The sequence below is a fragment of the Giraffa tippelskirchi genome, chromosome 1 (assembly GCF_054371585.1).
Source record: "Giraffa tippelskirchi isolate mGirTip1 chromosome 1, T2T-mGirTip1v1.2.pri, whole genome shotgun sequence".
In the NCBI taxonomy this organism is placed as follows: Eukaryota; Metazoa; Chordata; class Mammalia; order Artiodactyla; family Giraffidae; genus Giraffa; species Giraffa tippelskirchi.
The window spans coordinates 202,430,607-202,451,768 of record NC_137275.1 but is presented as its reverse complement, the minus strand read 5'-3'; the positions used below and the strand labels follow the sequence as shown (position 1 = coordinate 202,451,768).

The window sequence follows — 21,162 nt, the reverse complement described above, 5'->3', positions numbered from 1 at the left end:
AAGACAGCAGAGACAAGTGGATACCATATTTTCACTCTCCTGCCTCACTCCAGTCACTAGACTCTCCTAGAAATGAGCTTTTATACACACATATGGCACTCCGATTTTTCCCACCTAGGAGATAACCCCTTGATCACTAGGCTCTAGAGGCCAACAGAGCTTATATTCACAGTTATACACCTGATGGCACAGTAGAGAAGTAGCTGAATAAAAGGTCAAGTATTTTTGTGAAAGACGCCAATTAGCTTACCTTCATAACTAGGCTAGAGGGGCAGTTTCTAATTAAACACACATCAAAGGGCCTACTACAATCGTCTCTACAGACAAAGAGCTGGGAGGTGCCATCTTCCTAACCTCCATCTGCCCTGCTCAAGTCACCGTTGTCTCTGAGAAAAATCCTGTACACACATATGTTACCCTAGTTTTTACAGCTGCCACCTAGTGAATCATCCCTTGAAGCCAGAATCTGTTGACCAGCTGGCCCCATGTTTATGGTACAAAAGGACAACAACAAACTAAGAAACAGTTCTTAACTTGCTGTCACCGAAAGGGTCAGTGTAGATAGAGCGAGCAAACAGAAATGACCCTCTCCTAGTCTTTCCCTGAAAGAATTATGTTTGCAAGCCTTAAAAGTTGTTCCTGAGGGTCTGGCTTCTAATTGGTTTGAACCCAGATGCTGAGATCCTCCCCTCTGAGACACTGACAGGTCCTAGCACACCCTCAATTACCGAGAGCCACTAAAAATAAAGCAAGATGCTTGGACAAAACCGAAATTTTGACAAGACAATAAAGAGCTAGGGCAGGGCCGAACAATAAGTATCATCTCCAAGACTGGGAGAGGTGGCTGTTTAATCTAATGTATAAAAAACAACATGGAAAGTCAAGGAAAATAAAGAAACAAAGGAATATATATTCCCAAATAAGATAAAAATCTCAGAAAAAGACATTAACAAAACAAAGGCAAGCGATTTACCTGAAAACGAGTTCAAAACACCAGTCATAAAAATGTTCACTAAGGACAGGAAAAAAAATGCATGAACAAAAAGGAAGTCCATAAAGAGACAAAAAATTTAAGATGCAAACAGAAGTGACAAAATTAAAGAATACAATACCTGAGCTGAGAAAGATAATAGAAGAATTAACAACAAGCTAGGTGAAGTAGAAAAAAGGATAAGGGAACTCAAAGACAAAGTAGTGGAATTCATCCAATCAAAGCAACAAAAAAGAAAAAAGACGGAAAGGAATGAAGCTTAAGAGACTTATGGGACAACATTACACATACCAAAATTCCCATTATAAGGGTCCCAGAAAGAGAAGAGAATGAAGAAAGGGCAGGAAACTTATTTGAAAAAACAATCACTAAAAGTATCCCTAACCTGGTGGCTCAGTGGTAAAGAATCTGCTTGCCGATGCAGGAGACACAAGAGACCTGGGTTCAATCCCTGGGTCAGGAAGAACCCCTAGAGAAAGGAATGGCAACGCACTCCAGTATTTTTGCCTGGGAAATCCCATGGACAGAGTGAGACAGTCAATTCCTAGGTAGGCTGATAAGAAGTCCAGGATCCCTGAGCAGGAGAGAGGAGTCTGGGGCTCTCAAGGAGGAGACAGGGGTCTGGAGTTTTCAAAGTGAAGTGAAGTAGCTCAGCTGTGTCCGACTCTTTGCGACCCCATGAACCGTAGCCTACCAGGTTCCTCCGTCCATGGGATTTTCCAGGCAAGAATACTGGAGTGTGTTGCCATTTCCTTCTCCAGGAGACCTTCCCAACCCAAGGATTGAACCCGGGTCTCCTGCATTGTAGGCAGAGGCTTTACCATATGAGCCACCATGGAAGTCCAAGGAGAAGAAAAGGACAAACGTTTTTCTTCTACATTCCTTAGTCTTCCTCACATAAAACTTTTTTTCTTTAAGCCTGGAGCTGATGATATATAATCGTCATCTGAGTTAAATTCACCCATTCCAGTCCATCTTAGTTCGCTGATTCCTAGAATGTCGACGTTCACTCTTGCCATCTCCTGTTTGACCACTTCCAATTTCCCTTGACTCATGGACCTAACATTCCAGGTTCCTATGCAATATTGCTCTTTACAGCATCGGACTTTGCGTCTGTCACCAGTCACATCCACAGATGGGTATCGTTTTTGCTTTGGCTCCATCCCATCATTCTTTCTGGAGTTATTTCTCCACTGATCTCCATTAGTATATTGGGCACCTACTGACCTGGGGAGTTCATCTTTCAGTGTCCTATATTTTTGCCTTTTCATACTGTTCATGAGGTTCTCAAGGCAAGAATACTGAAGTGGTTTGCAATGCCCTTCTCCAGTGGACCACAATCTGTCAACCTCTCCACCATGACCCATCCGTCTTGGCTGGCCCCATTATATCTACTACTGTGGGCAAGAATCCCTTAGAAGAAATGGAGTAGCCATCATGGTCAACAAAAGAGTCTGAAATGCAGCACTTGGATGCAATCTCAAAAATGACAGAATGATCTCTGTTCGTTTCCAAAGCAAACCATTCAATATCACGGTAATCCAAGTCTATGCCCCAACCAGTAATGCCGAAGAAGCTGAAGTTGAACGATTCTATGAAGACCTACAAGACCTTTTAGAACTAACACCCAAAAAAGATGTCCTTTTCATTATAGGGGACTGGAATGCAAAAGTAGGAAGTCAAGAAACACCTGGCGTAACAGGCAAGTTTGGCCTTGGAGTGCAGAATGAAGCAGGGCAAAGGCTAATAGAGTTTTGCCATGAGAACACACTGGTAATACAAACACACTATTCTAACAACACAAGAGAAGACTCTACACGTGGACATCACCAGATGGTCAACACCGAAATCAGATTGATTATATTCTTTGCAGCCAAAGATGGAGAAGCTCTATACAGTCAGCAAAAACAAGACCAGGAGCAGACTGTGGCTCAGATCAGGAACTGCTTATTGCCAAATTCAGACTTAAATTGAAGAAAGTAATGAAAACCACTAGACCATTCAGGTATGACCTAGATCAAATCCCGTATGAGTATACCGTGGAAGTGACAAATAGATTTAAGGTCTAGACCTGATAGACAGAGTGCCTGATGAACTATGGACAGAGGTTCGTGACATTGTACAGGAGACAGGGATCAAGAAAATCCCCATGGAAAAGAAATGCAAAAAAGCAAAATGGCTGTCTGAGGAGGCCTTACAGATAGCTTGGAAGAGAAGAGAAGCGAAAAGCAAAGGAGAAAAGGAAAGATATTCCCATCTGAATGCAGAGTTCCAAAGAATAGCAAGGAGAGATAAGAAAGCCTTCGTCAACAATCAGTGCAAAGAAATAGAGGAAAACAACAGATTGGGAAAGACTAGAGATCTCTTCAAGAAAATTAGAGATACCAAAGGAACATTTCATGCAAAGATGGGCTCGATAAAGGACAGAAATGGTATGGACCTAACAGAAGCAGAAGATATTAAGAAGAGGTGGCAAGAATACACAGAAGAACTGTACAAAAAAGATCTTCACGACCCAATAATCACGATGGTGTGATCACTCACCTAGAGCCAGACATCCTGGAATGTGAAGTCAAGTGGGCCTTAGAAAGCATCACTACAAACAAAGGAGGCAAGAATATACAATGGAGAAAAGACAATCTCTTTAACAAGTGGTGCTGGGAAAACTGGTCAACCACTTGTAAAAGAATGAAACTAGAACACTTCCTAACACCATACACAAAAATAAACTCAAAATGGATTAAAGATCTAAACGTAAGACCAGAAACTATAAAACTCCTAGAGGAAAACATAGGCAAAACACTCTCCGACATAAATCACAGCAGGATCCTCCATGACCCACCTCCCAGAATATTGGAAATAAAAGCAAAAATAAACAAATGGGACCTAATTAAAATTAAAAGCTTTTGCACAACAAAGGAAACTATAAGCAAGGTGAAAAGACAGCCTTCAGAATGGGAGAAAATAATAGCAAACGAAGCAACAGACAAACAATTAATCTCAAAAATATACAAGCAACTTCTGCAGCTGAATTGCAGAAAAAATAAACGACCCAATCAAAAAATGGGCCAAAGAACTAAACAGACATTTCTCCAAAGAAGACATACAGATGGCTAACAAACACATGAAAAGATGCTCAACATCACTCATTATTAGAGAAATGCAAATCAAAACAACAATGAGGTATCATTTCACACCAGTCAGAATGGCTGCTATCCAAAAGTCTACAAGCAATAAATGCTGGAGAGGGTGTGGAGAAAAGGGAACCCTCTTACACTGTTGGTGGGAATGCAAACTAGTACAGCCACTATGGAGAACAGTGTGGAGATTCCTTAAAAAACTGGGAATAGAACTGCCATATGACCCAGCAATCCCACTGCTGGGCATATACACCGAGGAAACCAGAATTGAAAGAGACGCGTGTACCCCAATGTTCATTGCAGCACTGTTTACAATAGCCAGGACATGGAAGCAACCTAGATGTCCATCAGCAGATGAATGGATAAGGAAGCTGTGGTACATATACACAACGGAATATTACTCAGCCATTAAAAAAAATGCATTTGAATCGGTTCTACTGAGATGGATGAAACTGGAGCCCATTATACAGAGTGAAGTAAGCCAGAAAGAAAAACAACAATACAGTATACTAATGCATATATATGGAATTTGAAAGATGGTAATGATAACCCTATATGCGAGACAGAATAAGAGACACAGATGCATAGAACAATTTTATGGATTCTGAGGGAGAAGGTGAGGGTGGGACGTTCTGGGAGAATAGCATTGAAACATGTATATTATCATATGTGAAACAGAACACCATTCCATGTTCAATGCATGAGACAAGGGCTCAGGGCTGGGGCAATGGGATGACCCAGAGGGATGGGATGGGGAGGGAGGTGGGTGGGGGGTCCAGGAAGGGGAACACATGTAAACCCATGGCTGATTCATGTCAAAAACTATTACAATATTGTAAAGTAATTAGCCCCCAACTAAAATAAATAAATTTATAAAATGAGGAAAAAAAAAAAAAAGCTAGTGGAGGTGATGGAATTCCAGTTGAGCTATTTCAAATCCTCAAAGGTGATGCTGTGAAAGTGCTGCACTCGATATGCCAGCAAATCTGGAAAACTCAGCAGTGGCCACAGGACTGGAAGAGGTCAGTCTTCGTTCCAATCCCAAAGAAAGGCAATGCCAAAGAATGCTCAAACTACCACACAATTGCACTCATCTCACATGCTAGTAAAGTAATGCTCAAAATTCTCCAAGCTAGGCTTCAGCAATACGTGAACCGTGAACTTCCAGATGTTCAAGCTGGTTTTAGAAAAGGCAGAGGAACCAGAGATCAAATTGCCAATGTCTGCTGGATCATCGAAAAAGCAAGAGAGTTCCAGAAAAACATCTATTTCTGCTTTATTGACTATGCCAAAGCCTTTGACTGTGTGGATCACAATAAACTGTGGAAAATTCTAAAGGAGATGGGAATACCAGACCATCTGACCTGTCTCTTGAGAAACCTGTATGCAGGTCAGGAAGCAACAGTTAGAACTGGACATGGAACAACAGACTGGTTCCAAATAGGAAAAGGAGTACGTCAAGGCTGTATATTGTCACCCTGCTTATTTAACTTATATGCAGAGTACATCATGAGAAACGCTGGGCTGGAAGAAACACAAGCTGGAATCAAGATTGCTGGGAGAAATATCAATAACCTCAGATATGCGGATGACACCACCCTTATGGCAGAAAGTGAAGAAGAACTAAAGAGCCTCTTGATGAAGGTGAAAGAGGAGAGTGAAAAAGTTGGCTTAAAGCTCAACGTTCAGAAAACTAAGATCATGGCATCTGGTCCCATCACTTCATGGGAAATAGATGGGGAAACAGTGGAAACAGTGTCACACTTTATTTTTTTGGGCTCCAAAATCACTGCTAACGGTGATTGCAGTCATGAAATTAAATGACGCTTACTCCTTGGAAGGAAGGTTATGGCCAACCTAGATAGCATATTTAAAAGCAGAGACATTACTTTGCCAACAAAAGTCCGTCTAGACAAGGCTATGGTTTTTCCAGTGGTCATGTATGGATGTGAGAGTTGGACGGTGAAGAAAGCTGAGCGCCGAAGAATTGATGCTTTTGAACTGTGGTGTTGGAGAAGACTCTTGAGAGTCCCTTGGACTGCAAGGAGATCCAATCAATTCATCCTAAAAGAGATCAATCCTGGGTGTTCATTGGAAGGTCTGATGTTGAAGCTGAAACTCCAATACTTTGGGCACCTCATGCGAAGGGTTGACTCACTGGAAAAGACCCTAATGCTGGGTAGGATTGAGGGCGGGAGGAGAAGGGGACAGAGGATGAGATGGTTGGATGGCATCACCCACTTGATGGACATAGGTTTGGGTAGACTCCGGGAGTTGGTGATGGAGAGAGAGGCCTGGCGTGCTGCAATTTATGGGGTCGCAAAGAGTTGGACACGACTGAGGGACTGAACTGAACTGAACTGAACTGGAGCTGATGATTACACAACAAAGCAACTCAGCTTAAACTCTGTACTAAGGATTATATAACAACAATGCACCCTGCTTGAGGACCTGTTTCTCCTTCTTGAGAACCTTCTGAGTAATCCTGTTATCTTAAAATGTATACTATGGGAGTGGATCTGGTAAGATCTTTCTATTGTTAGCTCTAATCCCATTATCTTAAAATGTATAGTGTGGAGGTGGGTCTGGTATGTCCTTTACAATCTTGACACATTCTTTTGATTTATTGTAATAACCAATTAAAAAAAGTATATAGCTCCCTTGCTAAGACTAGAGAGGGGGGCACTCTCTGTCCCCCTTCTGATGTCTATGTCAGAAGCTTTCTCTGTCCCTTTTTCACTTTAATAAAACTGCTACACAAAAGCTCTTGAACGATCAAGCCTGGTCACTGGTCCAGAAGCTAAATCTGCTTCTTCTGAGATCAGAAATCCAACATTATTCACCAGGAAGCTATCAAGAGGAGCCTCACAGGCTACATACAGTTCATGGGGTCACAAAAGAGTTGGACATGACTTAGTGACTAAACAACAAATAAAATGTCATCAAAATTCAGGAAGCCCAAAGAATTCAACTAGACTGGCCATGCAAAAAAAGTTAAACTTCTTTAAGTTGAAATAAGATGGCCCTACTTAGCAGCAAGAAAACATGTGAAAGTATAAATCTTAAGAATAAATGACTTATTAAGCTGACATGAAAGCTAAAAGATAAACATAATTTTAACTACAATAAATTAATAATCATACACAAGATAAAAAGATGGAAATGTGACATGAAAAATACAAATTGTGTGGTTTAAGAATAAAAATGTAGAGATTTAGAATGTATTTAAGATGTTAATTTAACACAGGCTTGTTAAGTTGTTTTATGTACCACTCATGGCAACAAAGCAAAAATCAAGAGTAGGTACATAAAAGAGAAGGAGATAACCATATAAGCTTATCAGTAACAACAACAACAACAACAAAATCTCCAAATCACAAGGAGACCAAGAAAAGAAGAAGAGAACAAAGGAAATCTCCAATGAAAAGACACTAAATGGCTGAGTGGGTTTAAAAAAAAAAACAAAGATTTATCTATATGCTGCATAAAACAAACTTTGGACAAAAGTATACACAAAGACAGAAAGTCAGTTCAGTTCAGCCACTCAGTTGTGTCCAACTCTTTGCAACCCCATGGACTGCAGCATGCCAGGCTTCCCTGTCCATCAGCAACTCCTGGAGCTTACTCAAACTCATGTCCATAGAGTCGGTGATGCCATCCAAACATCTCATCCTCTGTCATCCCAGTCTCCTCCTGCCTTCAATCTTTCCCAGCATCAGGGTCTTTTCCAATGAGTCAGTTCTTCACATCAGGTGGCCAAAGTATCGGAGTTTCAGCTTCAGCATCAGTCATTCCAATGAATATTCAGGACTGATTTCCTTTAGGATGGACTGCTTGGATTTCCTTGCAGTCCAAGAGACTCTCAAGAGTCTTCTCCTACAACACACTTCAAAAGCATCAATTCTTCGGCACTCAGCTTTCCTTATAGTCTAACTCTCATATCCATACACGACTACTAGAAAAACCACAGCTTTGCCCAGACGGACCTTTGCTGGCAAAGTAATGTTTCTGCTTTTTAATATGCTATCTAGGTTGGTCATAGCTTTTCTTCCAAAGAATCTTGCTTTTTCTTTTTTCTTTTTTTTCTTTTTTCTGTATATTTAATTTTTATTGGTGGATCAATTTATTAAATCACACACAATTTATTAAATCACATTAAGAAGGTTACATCTTCTATAACCTGATAGTTATATAAACCTTTTCATGACACTAAATTTACTTTGTCATATAACATAATTACTGGGTAGTAGTCAATTGTATAATGTACCAAAGTTTATTTACTCAATCTCTATTACTGGACTTTTATTTTATTTTTTAATTTTTATTTTATATTGAAGTATAGTTATTTTAAAATGTTGTGTTAGTGTCAAGTGTATAGCAAAGTGATTCAGTTATACAATACATATAAATACATCTATTCTTTTTCAGATTCTTTTTCCATATTGGTTATTTATAAAGCATTGAGTGGAGTTCCTTGTTCTATACAGGTCCTTGTTCATTATTTATTTTATATATAGTAGTGCATATATATTAATCCCAACTTCCTAATTTATCCTTTTCCCTTTTGGTAACCATAAGTTTGTTTTTTTTGTTGTTTTTTTTTTTTATATAAATTTATTTATTTTAGTTGGGGGCTAATTACTTTACAATATTGTAATAGTTTTTGCCATACATTGACATGAATCAGCCATGGGTTTACATGTGTTCCCCTTCCTGGACCCCCCACCCACCTCCCTCCCCATCCCATCCCTCTGGGTCATCCCATTGCCCCGGCCCTGAGCCCTTGTCTCATGCATCGAACATGGAATGGTGTTCTGTTTCACATACGATAATATACATGTTTCAATGCTATTCTCCCAGAACGTCCCACCCTCACCTTCTCCCTCAGAGTCCATAAAATTGTTCCATGCATCTGCGTCTCCCATTCTGACTCGCATATAGGGTTATCGTTACCATCTTTCAAATTCCATATATATGCATTAGTATACTGTATTGTTGTTTTTCTTTCTGGCTTACTTCACTCTGTATAATGGGCTCCAGTTTCATCCATCTCAGTAGAACCGATTCAAATGTATTTTTTTTAATGGCTGAGTAATATTCCATTGTGTATATGTACCACAGCTTCCTTATCCATTCGTCTGCTGATGGACATCTAGGTTGCTTCCATGTCCTGGCTATTGAATCTTGCTTTTTCGATGATCTAACGGATGTTGGCAATTTGATTTCTGGTTCCTCTGTCACCCTGCTTATATAACTTATATGCAGAATACATCATGAAAAATGCTGGCTGGATAAAGCACAAGCTGCAATCAAGATTGCCAGGAGAAATATCAATAACCTCAGATATGCAGATGACACCACCCTTACGGCAGAAAGCAAAAAGGATCTAAAGATGGCATCCAGTCCCATCAGTTTATTCCAGCTTTGATCCTTGGGTCAGGAAGTTCCCCTGGAGAAAGAAACGTCAACCTACTCCAGTATTCTTGCCTGGGAAATCCCATGGACAGAAGAGCCTGGTAGGCTACAGCCCAAATGGTTGCAAAGTGTCGGACATGACTGAGCAACTAAGCACTGCATTAAAGGGTGAAATAGGTAGCAATAGTAGCAAGAGATTTTAATACCCTATTTTCATCAATGGATATATCACTGAGACATAAAATCAATCAGGAAACACTGGTCTTACATGACATGTTATATCAGATGGAACTAACAGATCTTCCATTTAAAAGCAGCAGAATACACTTTCTTCTCAAGCACACAAAAAACATTCTCCCAGGCAAATCATATGTTAGACTACAAAACAAATCAACAGACTTAAGAAGACCAAAATCATACCAATCATCTATTTCAAACACAGAAATCAACAAGAACAAAAGTAAAAAACCTAGAAATAACATATGATTAAACAACATGCTCCCAGAACAACCAATGGGTCAAAGAAGAAATAAAAATATGTCTTGAGACAAAGGAAAATGGAAATACACATATCAAAACTTATAAGGATGCAACAAAATTAGTTACAACAGGAAAGTTTTTAGCAATAAATGTGTACCTTAAGAAATAATGCAGATCTCAAATGAACAATTATCAAAGAACTACAAAGAAACTTCTAACCCAAGGTTAGTAGAAGAAAGGAAAAACCAAAGGTCAGAGCAGAAATAAATGAAACAGTGAATAAGAAGATAATAGAAAAGATTGATGAAACTAAGAACTAGTTTTTTAAAAATATAAACCTTTCTTGAGAAGAGAAAAGAGTCAAACAAATAAAATCAAAAATGAAAGAGATGCTGTCACAAAAGATACCACAAAATACAATGGATCATAAGAAACTGAGAAAAATTATACACCAACAAATTGAGAAAGAAAAGAAAAGAATTCCTAGAAACATATAACCTACCAAGACTAAATCATGAAGAAACAGAAAATCTGAACAGACACAATACAAATAAGGAGACTGAATCTGTAATCAAAAACCTACCAATGAAAAGGACCACCAATGACATTTTTCACAGAAATAGTACAAATAATCCTAAAATTTATATAGTACCACAGACTCCAAGGGGATTCCCTGGTGGCTCAGACAGTAAAGCATCTGCCTGCAATGCAGGAGTCCAGTTCAGTTCAGTTCAATCGCTCAGTCTTGTCCGACTCTCTGTGAACCCATGAACTGCAGCACACCAAGCCTCCCTGTCCATCACTAACTCCCGGAGTCCACCCAAACCCACGTCCATTGAGTCGGTGATGCCATCCAGCCATCTCATCCTCTGTCGTCCCCTTCTCCTCCTGCCCTCAATCTTTCCCAGCATTAGGGTCTTTTCAAATGAGTCAGCTCTTCGCATAAGGTGGCCGAAGTATTGGAGTTTCAGCTTCAACATCAGTCCTTCCAATGAACACCCAGGACTGATCTCCTTTCGGATGGACTGGTTGGATCTCCTTGCAGTCCAAGGGACTCTCAAGAGTCTTCTCCAACACCACAGTTCAAAAGCATCACTTCTTCAGCGCTCAGCTTTCTTTATAGTCTCTCACATCCATACATGACCACTGGAAAAACCATAGCCTTGACTAGATGGACCTTTGTTGACAAAGTAATGTCTCTGCTTTTTAATATGCTGTCTAGGTTGGTCATAAATTTTCTTCCAAGGAGTAAGCATCTTTTAATTTCATGGCTGCAGTCACCATATGCAGTGAGACCCGGGTTCAATCCCTGAGTCGGGAAGATCCCCTGAAGAAGGAAATAGCAACCCACTCCAGTACTCTTGTCTGGAAAATTCCATGGATGGAGGAGCCTGGTGAGCTACAGTTCATGGGGTCGCAAAGAGTTGGACACAACTAAGTGACTTCACTTCACTTCACTTCAAAGACTCCAAATAGTCAAAGAAATTTTGAGAAAGAACAAAGCTGGTGAATGATGCTTCCTAACTTCAAATTATAATACAAAGATAACTTCAAATTATAATACAAAGATACAGTAATCAAAACAGTATAATACTGGCATAACGATATACATATAGACGAATGGAACAGAGGACCCAGAAATAAACCTGTGTCTATATGGTCAATTCACTTATCATAAAGGATACAAGACTACGGGCTTCCCCAATAGCTCACTGGTAAAAGAACCCACTTGCAATGAAGGAGATACAGGAGACACTGGTTCAAACCCTGAGATGGAAAGATCCCCTGGAGGAAGAAATGGCAGCCCACTAAAGTACTCTTGCTGGGAAAATTCCATAGACAGAGGAGCCTGATCAGCTACAGTTCATAGAGTTGTAAAGAGTCGGCCATGCCTGAGCAAATGCACATCACACACATAGAAGACCACACAACAGAGAAAGGATAGTCTCTTCAGTAAGTGGCATTGAGAAAAATGGAGAGCCGTATGCAAAAGAATGAAATTGGACCATTATCTTACCCCACATACCAAAATCAATTCAAAATGATTAGGGTATTCCCTGGTGGTCCAGGGGTTAAAACTGTGCTCCTAATGCAGTGAGCACAGGTTTGATCTCTGGTCAGGAAATTAGGATCCAGCATGATGTACAGCATGGCCAAAAAAAAAAAACAAAACAGATTAAAGACTTTCATGTAAGACCTGAAAACATAAAATTCTGGAAAAAAGCAGTAAGGTCCCTAACATTAGTCTCGATGATTTTTTGGATCTGACACCAAAAGTACGAGATAAAAGCAAAATTAAGTTAAGTGGGAGTTGTTGTTTAGTTGCTAAGTTGCATCTGACTCTTTCGTGACCCCATGAACTGCAGCCAGCCAGGCTCCTCTGTTCATAGGGTTTCCCATACAAGAATACTGGAGTGGGTTGCCATTTCCATCTCCAGAAGATCTTCCTGACCCAGGGATGGAATCTGCATTTTCTGCTTGGCAGGCAGATTCTTTACCACTGAGCCACCTAGGAAGTCCAAGTGGGAGTATAACACACTAAAAAGTTGCTGCACAGCAAAGGAAGCTATCAACAAAATAGGTATTTCAGAATGGAAAAAGAAAGTCAAAAGTAAATCATATATCTGATAAAGGATTGCCATCCAAAATATATAAATAACTCATACAACACAATAACAAAAAACCTAAAAAATCCAACTGCTTAAAAAAAAAAAAATGGGCAGAGGATCTGAATAGACATTTTTTCCAACAAAAACACACAGATGGTCAAACAAGTACATGAAAAAATTCTCACATCACTAATCATCAGGGAAATGCAAAACAAACCCACAATAAGATATAACCTCACACCCATTAGAATGGCTATTACTAAAAAATAAATAGCAGCTGGTGAGGATATAGAGAAAAGGTAACCTCTGTGCAGTTGGTGGGAATGTAAATTGGTGCAGCCACTACAGAAAAAACAGTATGGAGGGCCCTCAAAATATCAGAGAAATAACATATGACCCAGCAATTCCACTTCTGGGTATTTACCTGTAGGAAATGAAAATACTAACTCAGTAAGATACAAGCACCTTCATATAATCTCTAGTTCACTGCACTATTATTCACAGTAACCAAGACAATGGAAGCCAACATGTCCATCAATGGATGAATGGATAAAGAAAATGTGGTGTGTATTCAAACAATGGAAGATTATTCAGTCATAAAAAGAAGAAAATCCCACCATTTCCTATAGCATGGACGGACTTTGAGAGCATTATGCTAAGTGAAATCAGACAAAGACAAATACTGTATGATCTCATTTATCTGTGGAATCTTTCAAACAACAACAACAAACTCACAGATACAGAGCCTGATGACTGTGAGAGTTGCAGGGTGGGGGTTGGGTGAAATGGATGAAGATGGTCAAAAGTTAGAAACTTCCAACTATAAAATAAGTAATTACATTACATCTTGGAGATGTAATGTACAACATGGTGATATAGTTAATAATACTGTATTGTATACTTGAAAGTTGCTATGAGAATAAATCATAAAAGTTCCTATTGGAAGAAAAAAAAATAGTCTGTGTGGTAACAGATGTTAGCTAGACTTGTGATCATTTCACAACACATACACATATAGAATCATTATGTTGCATACCTGAAACTAATTTAATGTTATATGTCAGTTGTATCTAAATAAATAAATAAAGTAAACAACTGAAAGATGGATGCACAGGTATTCATTTAAGAAATCATAGTGAGAGAGTCATTTCCTAGGCAAGTTGATAAGAAGTCTAGGGGTCCCCAAGGAGAAGGGGTCTGGAATTCTCAAGGAGGAAGAAAGGACAAACTTTTTTCCCCCTCTACATTCCTTAGGATTATATAACAATCATGTATCCTGCTTAAGGACAGTCTCCGGAAAAAACCTTCTGGCTAATCTTGTTATCTTAAAATGTAAATTATGGGAGTAGGTCTAGTGAGGTCTTTACAACCTCCATACATTCTTTTGATTCAGTATAATAACTAATTGGAGAGTATATAACTCCATTGCTAACACTAGCAAGGGGGTACTCTTTCTGCCCCCTTCTGATGCCTATGTCAGAAACTTTCTCTATCTCCTTTATACTTTTTAATAAAACTTTATTACACCAAAGCTCTGAGCAATCAAGTCTTGTCTCTGGCCCCGGATTGAATTCTTCTCCTCCAGAGGCCAAGAATCCTGGTGTCTTTTTGTGGTTCAGCAACAACCTTTCAATAGTACTTACTTTCCACCCAAGATAAAGTAGCAAAGAGTGGATTTACTTTCTGCCTGAAACACCCAAAAACTTTTCATGATATGAGACATGAGACAACAAAGAACAGTGAAGAGGGAAGATGGGAAACAAGAAAGGTGAGCTCTGTGTCTGCCCAAACTTATCATCCAAAAACAGTTTCCAGAACACAGCACAGAGAGGCAGAAGTAAGCCAATCCAATACAACTTCTCACTTGAAGACAGGCTGTAATCCCAAGAGACTCAAGTAACTACAGTGTGCAGCACAGAGATAAGACTCTAGAAATCTGAAGAAAGGAGCTCTTCACTTAGCAAAGTACTGACCATTATGCATGTGAAAGAACTACCTGAAAGGATGAGAGATTCAAGAAGTTCACCAGTTAGGACTATAAAGAAAACTACATCAAAGCACATCATAATTTAAACTTCTCTCAATCAGTGATAAAGTGATAAAGAAAACTGTAAAGCAGCTCTAGAAAAAAAATGAAATGTCATACACAAAAACAAAGAGAAGAATGACAGCAGAGCCCACGCCAGAACAGAAATGCAACTATGAAAACTGTGAAGCACATCTTGAAGGTACTGAAAGATAGTAAATGCCAACCTAGAATTCTATACCCAGAAAAAATATTTCCAAATACACAGTTAAAATAAAGACCTTTCCAAATATTCAAAAGCTGAAAGACTTAAGCAGCAGCAGACAGCACTACAGAAAAGTTAAAGGAAGTCCTTCTGGAGAAGAGAATGATAATAGATGAAAGAAGAGAATGACAACACAAAGAAATAAAAGAATTAGCAATAACCATGGATGTAAACACAGAAGATGTTTTCTTAATTACTTAAATCTTTTAAGGAATAATTGATTATTTAATAAAAGTAATTAACCATGCAGTGTGGGTTTATAGGCTATGCTAAAAGTAAAGTATTTAACAACATCAGGACAAGGGTCAGGGGAAAACAACAAATACACTTTAATAGTAAGTCAATAAAGGTGATAAAACAGAATCATAAAAAATATTCAAATAATCCAAACAAAAATGAAAAGAAAAAGGGAAACAAAAACAGAACATATAGAAAACAAATAATAAAGCGAGAGATTTATATGTATCAATATCAATCACATTAGTTGTGAGATAGGGTAAAAAAGCAAGATCCAACAATATGCTGCCTACTACAAACATATTTTAAATAAAAAGACACAGATAGGTTCAGAATAAAAGAAATGGAAAGAATATACCAAACTAACACAAGTCAAAAAAAAAAGACCTGAAGAGCTACGTAAATAGCAGGCAAGAGAATTATACAGCAAAGATATTACAAGGATTGAAAAAGATCATTTTAAGATGATAGGGGTTCAATTCATCATAAGACATGATAAAAGTAAGTATCTAAGCACTTTAATAACAGAACCTTGAAATACATGAAGCAAATACCAGTAGAACCGAAAAGAGAAATAGAAAAATTCACAATCACAGCTGGAGGTTTAAATTCTTGTCTCTCAACAGTTGATAGAATAAGCAGAGGAAAAACATCAATAAAGACATAAAAGAGTTGAATAACACTATTGGCCAATTTAATTTAATTTACATATACAGAATGTTAAAAAATTGTATAGACAAAAGACTTAACAAAATAAAGATATGCTGTGTTCACAGGTCTACAGAGTCAATAATGCCAAATTATCAAATTTCCACAAATTGATTTACAGATTGAAAGCAACCTAAATCAAAATCACAGCAGCAAATATTTATAGAAATTGACATGATTCATATGGAAATGCAAAGCATCTAAATTAGACAAAACAACTTTGGCAAGAGGCCTAACACACAACTTGATTTCAAGATTTACTTTAATGCTCCAGTAATGAAAATGGTATGGTATTAGTATCAAGACAGACAATTAATGGAATAGAAATGAGTCCAGATATAAACCTACACATATATATGGACATCTCACTTTTGAGAAAGATCCAAAGGCAAGTAAAAGGGCAATCTTTTCAACAAATGGCACTGTAACAATAAATGTCTATATGGAAAAACAGTATCAACCTATACTTCACACCATATACAAAAACTGATTCAAAATGGACCACAGACCTAAATGTTTACCAAAAACCATAGAAGTACTAGAAGCATAGCAGAAAAACATTTATGACTTCAGTTTAGGTAAAGATTTCTTAGATGCAACATCAAAATCATGAAAGAAGAAAATGATAAACCAAATTTCATCAAAATTAAAACCTTCTGCTCTTTGAAAGAACTGCTAAGACAAAGACAGTCAAGTCAGATCAAAGGAAAACAATTTGCAAAGCATAATTCTAAACAAGGGATTTACATCTATAATACTCAATACTAGTAAGAACACTTATGAACAACTCAAAATTCAGTAATAAAACAATTCAGTTAAAAATGGGTGAAAAGTTTGAACAGATATATCATCAAAGAAGAAATGCAAATGTTAAGTAGATGAAAAGATGTTCAACATCATTAGACATTAGAGTAAGGGAAATTACAACCACAATGATATACCATATGTCCTTGAGAAGATCTGAACTCATACTAAGCACTGGTGAGCTTACCAGATATCAGTAAGGATGCAAAAGAAAATGGAATTCTCATTACTGCTGGTGGGAAATCTAACAGACATCCAATCCAACCAACTTGGAAGCCACTTTGGCAGATTAAAATGTAAACATACATTTTATTATATGAAGTCATCCAGCCCTAGGCATTTACCCAAATTAAATGAAAGCATATATCCATACAAAGGCTTATATACAAATGTTCACAGCAGTTTAACTGGAAATAAACCAAGCGTCTACCCACATGTGACTAGATAATCAAACTGTGGTATATCCATACAATGTAATACCAAACAGCAATAAAAAAAAAAAAATTAGGTACTGAAACTCATACATGAATGAATACCAAAAGAAATACACTGAGTAAAAGAAGCCAGGCAAAAAGATTACATAATATATGGTATGATTCATGTAAAATTCAAGAAAATGAAACATATATGTGTGTGTATGTCAAAACTTAAACATGCTAAAAATATATGTAGTTTATTGTGCATCAACTGTAACTTAATACAGCTATTAAAGATACTTTAAAAAGAAAAATTACAGCAAACCACCACTCAATAACAAGACAAATATCTGTCCTGACAATGTGCCAGGTAATATTATAAGCACACATACTATCCTTGCCAATTCTCATAATAGCCCTGTGGGTACAGACATTATTTTCATTTTAGAAAAGAAGAAAGTGAAATATAAAGTACAGAAATAACTTGCTTAATCAAGACTGTTTAGTGAGGGAGGTAGGATTCAAGGCCTGAGATGCTCAGCCCAGAACTCCTCCCATGAACCAGGACTTCACCTACATGTAGAGACGGCTGTTCATCAGCCATGTAATCACAAATGCCACGGTTGAGTGGGTAAGAATGTTCAATTTGTATAAATACAAAGAATGCAATTTTATCAGCTCTCCAAACAAGCTTTCTTGTTATCATTAGACTAGGAAAGTACTTTTATAACATAAAATGCTAAGGGTCACATACTGAGGATAAGTCTGAATGGTTGACACCCTATTTTGCATGCTATAGGCATCATAGAGTCAAAAACCAGTCACCAAAATCAGTGATTTATGAAAAGAAAATTCAACTTTATTGTCAAAAGATGGGAGTAATGAACTGCCATGCTTCCTAATTTACACATACAGTATTAATCTGTCTTTCTTTATGAATTCACATATTTCATTTAATTGCTCAGCATCTGCTTTCTACACTGCTTCAAGTGATTCTTAAAACTTAGTTATTTAACTTGATATATAAAATAAACACTATAGAATATCCAAATGCAAATAAGGCTATCTTGAGTGTAGCTGGAAAAAGGAAAGTAAGATGCTGCTCAGTAAATGAATAATCTGATTTCTTAAAATATCAAGTTACTAGTTATTAAAAAAAAAAATGAGAACAGCCATAAATCTGAGATCAGCCAAAACGGCTGATTAATTCAACCCCATTATTACATAATTTGAATATATAAAGCAATAAGGTGAATTTTAATAAAGAAAAGCATGCAGTAAAAGTAAACAAAGTGTTTCTGATTAGTAAATCTCCAATTTGCTTCATGCAATCAGTCTTTGAAGTTAATTTCCTTCTATCTCCTCCAGGAGCAGTAAAATTGGTCCTCCCAATCCATGGATTCATCCAACCTTCTCCAACCAAGAATATTCAGAAAAAAAAAAAAATTCCAGAAAGTGCCCAAAAGCAAACTGGCAACTATAGTTGGCAACTACAGTCATCCCTTGGTATGCAAGGGGTATTGGTTCCAGGACCCCTCACATATACAAAATCTGCTGATGATCTAGATCCTTACATAAAACGGAGTAGTACAATGAATACAATTGCCCCTCTATATCCATGGATTTCACATCCCTAGATTCAACCAACTTCAGGTAGAAATTTCGATTCACAGTTGGTTGAATCCATGGATACAAAACCCATGAATACACAAGGCCAACTGTATATTTACTGAAAAATATCTGCATAAATAAGTGGATCCATGCAGTTCAGATCCATGTTATTCAAAGGCCAACTGTCTTTACCTAGCATTATATACAAATTGTATATACACTGCATACAATTACACTGGATTTATAACTACTTACATAGCATTTACATTATATAGGTGCTATAAGTAAGCTAGTGTTAGTGTTAGTCCAACACCAATGGAATACTCAGATGATTACCAGACCTGTAGTCTCAAACTTCAGGAATGAAAGAGACGGTCTCTGGCTTCATGTAGCTTCAAAGAATTGTACGGTTTTATATTTTACATTTAAATTTATGATTCTGAGTTCATTTTGTACACATTGTGGGATTTAGGTGCAAGTGTTTTTTTTTTCTTTTCTTTTGCATATGGATGTCCAATTTTTCTATCACCATACTTTCTCCACTGACTTGCTTGTGTGAATTATCAATTATCATCCAGTCATATTTGCACAGGTCTATTTCTAGATTCTGTTGTGTTCCACAGATCAATGTGTCTATCTTTCCCCCAAATCCACACTGGGTCTACAGGCCATAAATTCTCTTAGTTTTCCTTAATCTGAGAATATTCTCATTTCATCTTCATTCCTAAAGGACATTTTCTATAGATTTCCAGGTTGACAGTTCTCTCCTTTTAGCACTATAGAAATCCACTTATTTCTGGACTCCACTGCTTCTGATGAAGAATCCAGTCACATCAATAATGTGCAATTTTCCTTCAATTTTAAAGATGATGATGATTTGGTCTTTAGCTTTAAGCATTTGGTTATGAAGTGTCTGGTCCTGGACTTCTTTGGGATTATCTGGCTTGAGTTCACTCACCTTTTTAATCCTTAGTTTATGCCTTTCACCAAATTTGTGAAATCTTCAGTTATTTTTTCTTCAAAAATATTTTTCTGGACCACACTTTTTCCCCTTTCCTTCTAAGACTCCTGTGACACAAATGTTAAACATTTCAGTACCATCCTCTAGGTCCCTGAGGTCCAGTTCATTTATTCAGGTTTTCTGTTTTTTTCTCTGATACTGAGTAACTCCCTCTGTTTAATTATGAAGTTTACTCACTTTCTTCTGTCATCTCTATTCTGAAACTCTCTACATTTCCATTTGTTCATGTGGGTAAAGTCCAAAACTAAGGCCCAGTATCATGTGCTGCCTAACACATAGGGAAACCAAGTGAACCACAAATGACCTGACCACACGGTCTCTTACCAATTCTGTTTCAAAGGATTATTAAGTACCCTAGACAAACAACCCTCCTCATCACGAAGACTAGGCAGCATTCCTACTTATCCCTGGAGAGAGGGTTCCAGGTTCCTGCCAGATTGTGAGACAACTCAAACAAAACAATCACATCCTCCCTAAGGAACCAGGGGGCACACCACCTTCTCATCACTACAAAGCCTGCCTCCTACAGTTTTTTCAATGTTCCCAAGCACAACCTCCATATGATCCTGTGTGCCATGCGGTGGCTTCCCTTGGGCTGTGAGTACATCCAACTAAGAAACTGCTATCAATCACACCTGTCTAGTGTGTTTGGCCATCTCCAGAAACCTAGGAAAGGAATCCCTCCCTCACCAACAAGGTGAAGAGGAGGCAACTGAAACAGTTCACCCTTACTTCTTAAAGCAGTAACTGATTTAAAATCTTAGATAATTCCAACACCTGTCATTCAGGATGACATCTGTTTGATCATTGCTCCTGTAAACTGAGACGTTCAGGTGTTCTTCACATGCTGAGTAACTTTGGCCTGGACACTTTTGTTTCAGCATTCAATCAACGTGGCTGTACTCAAGACTGCACATTCCAGTCAGCCTTCTGTGAATTGTGGTTTCAGTGTTAGTTATGATTTCAAGGCCTTTGGCCAGTCTCAGATCTGGGCAGTGGTTCACCACTTGGTTCAAATTGAGAATTTGAACCAAGTGTCTAGTTTGCTGCTTAGCATAAGAGACACATGCACAGCTGAGCAATGAGTACAGGAGTCCATTAACACATCTGTGGGGTCCCCTTCCTGAGTTCCTCACTCTTTACTATCTCCCTGGTACTTTCTGGTTCCTAGAGGGCTCCCCTTTTTTGGTCCTCCAGCCAGAACACTTGAACTACAGCAACAGGCTCCTAGTGGGAATGGGTTTCTGCCTCTAACGTGGCCCTATTCATTTCTATCCTTGGCACAGCAACCAGGCGAATCTTTAAAGGCCTAAGATCACATTATGTGCTGCGTGCTCAGTCACTCAGTTGTGTCCCACTCTTTGTGACCCCATCAAGAGTAGCCTACCAGGCTCCTCTGCCCATGGGATTCTCCAGGCAAGAATACAGGAAAGGGTTGA

At 38.2% G+C, this 21,162-nt stretch overlaps 1 protein-coding gene and 1 long non-coding RNA gene across 10 annotated transcripts in view; both read right to left on the bottom strand.

Moving 5' to 3' along the window:
• Positions 1-21,162, bottom strand: part of AUH (AU RNA binding methylglutaconyl-CoA hydratase) — a 188,897-nt gene that overhangs the window by 75,055 nt on the left and 92,680 nt on the right. The window lies entirely within an intron of this gene.
• On the bottom strand, positions 9,130-15,526 carry LOC145538853 (uncharacterized). Its single transcript, XR_014077289.1, has 2 exons — positions 12,857-15,526; positions 9,130-11,376 (listed from the first exon to the last, which is right to left on the bottom strand). It is a non-coding gene; the product is annotated as an uncharacterized LOC145538853 (long non-coding RNA).